This window comes from Cryptomeria japonica, chromosome 4, assembly GCF_030272615.1.
Source record: "Cryptomeria japonica chromosome 4, Sugi_1.0, whole genome shotgun sequence".
Taxonomy (NCBI): domain Eukaryota; kingdom Viridiplantae; phylum Streptophyta; class Pinopsida; order Cupressales; family Cupressaceae; genus Cryptomeria; species Cryptomeria japonica.
Window position 1 is genome coordinate 654,379,057 of NC_081408.1, and position 2,392 is coordinate 654,381,448.

Consider the following 2,392-nt stretch of genomic DNA (forward strand, 5'->3'; position numbering starts at 1 on the left):
TTCCAGACTTTCCTCCATATGAACCAAAGGTTAAACCAAATTGGTGGAATGATGATTAGTATTGTGAATTTCATAAGAGCAAGGGTCATAAGACAGGAAATTGTCATTGACTGAAGAACATCATACAAGATCTCATTGATAGAGGTGACATTGAGATTAAGGGACATTCGTCTAATCAAGAACATGAAATGTTTAAGGAACCATTCCCAAAACATGACAAGGGAAAACCTAAAGCCACAAAGGATCAAATCAATTATACAAGAGCATCTTACAACTATGATTCAAACATCAATCACATCTTGATGGACAATTATGTCTCTACCATTATCATCAAGGACAAAGTGTCTGAGAATTCTACTCGGAGACCCAAGATTGTCCTAAAAGGTGTTGGATCTTCTTCTGAACCTACCTCTGAATGTCATGTTACAACCCACCGAGGTAAAATCACTTCGCAAGGTGCTCCAACTAAAAACACCGCTTCTTCATCAACCAAACCTGAATATGACCTTGTAGAATAGTTAGGGAAGACACCCGCGCTCATCTCCATTCTTGAGCTCCTACGCATATCCCCTGCTCATAAAGCCATTTCTGACAAAATCTTGAGAGATATTGTTGTTCCTACTGATCTGAACGTGGACCAGTTTCAAGCCATGGTGGGATACCTTTCCGTTCCACATTCACTTACTTTCACAGAAGCCGATGACGCCTCCGTAAGTCAACCACATAATGCACCATTACACATTCAAGCCTTCATACACAAACATCAAATAAAAAGAGTCCTGATAGATGGAGGAGTAGGTCTAAACATTTGCACATTAAGCACTATTACACAATTGGGATATTCTGATAAAGTTGTGAATTCTACAAACAAAATTACTATCAAAGCATATGATGATGAAGAGCGTTCATCCAAAGGTACAGTCACCTTACCTCTCAGAGTTGGGCCAGTTACAAAGGATGTGGTTTGTCAAGTCCTCGATTTAAATCTCACTTACAACATATTGCTAGGACGCCCTTGGATTCATGAAATGAGGGCAATCCCATCCACATATCACCAATGCATTAAGTTTCCTCATAATGGCATGGAAGTAACAGTTAACGGTGATCCTAATCCATTCATATACTGCAATAACCTAAAATCAAAGACTGAGACCATCATTCCTAGTAATTGTGAGGCTGTTCCTTCATCGGCATACATTGATCCTGAGTCATTAAAACCTTCAACATCAAAACAAGGTGAGCTTAAAGGCAAGTTTCAGGACAAAGGCATGGGGGAATATACTTTAAATCAAACCATGTACTTGCGAAAAGTCATGAGTTCCCCAAAAGAATATGGAAGACCACATCCTAACAAGCAAATCTCCATCATGATGCTCAAATGGGACCCTACTACCTTTCAAAGATGGGGTGAACTAGAAGAGGAAGATTTATACCAAATGCTTTTCAGAGACAATGAAGACAACACACAAGATCAAATCAGTCTACCATGTGAGAAATATGACAAAGGCTTCAAAATTCTACAAAAATTCGAGTATGATGGAAAAAGCCCTCTGGGGTTATGAAAGGAAGGCATCATTGAACCTTTACAACCTGAATTGACTTTCAAAAAGGAACACTTGAAAGGGCTTGGTTTCTTAACTTCCAAGGTCCACACCCAAAAGACAGAAGAAGCCTTACAAATCAAAGCTGCCAAAATTGAACAAGAGGATCGCTATTCCACAGATTCCAATAAATGGGAATGGGGTTCTGACAAGACTTCCAGTGACTATGAGCTCACTGAGATATTCAGAGAGCCAGATGAACCCACAGAAGAAGGGGAATTTTATAACAAGTTTGGAGTTGGTCAAGAAACAACCCATGAGGATTCCACACAGTCCTTGTCTCAAGGTTCTAGGTTGAAATCACATAGGATGAGAACACCTGTCCCAGAATGTGCTACTAGTGATGATAATTTGGATTCACTCGCGTTCGAGATTGATGAGGAGAGTGCCATCGATGACCTCGATAATTACCTTGACATACCTGAATATAACTACATCTTTACTCTTAGCTCTGCTAACTTCGAAGACATTAACGGCCTTCCCCTTGTTCACCACCAACTCATTGACTGGGATCATGAAGGACTGGCACAGTTTGACATATTCCAAAACGATGAAGCTTTTATTGACTACCTGGGGATACGGGATGATCTTCCCCCTGGAGACCATAAAGCGGGATACACTATCGAACTCAATAGCGTGGCATATTTTGGTGAGGGTGTCGGACCTTCCAGTTGCAAAAATGTGAAAATAAGAACAAATCAAGGGTCTTATGGTGAAAACCACACTATGGCACTGTCTGACCCCAAAAAAGTAAAAAGAAAGGACATATCTGAGCGTGAAAACCTCTCCGA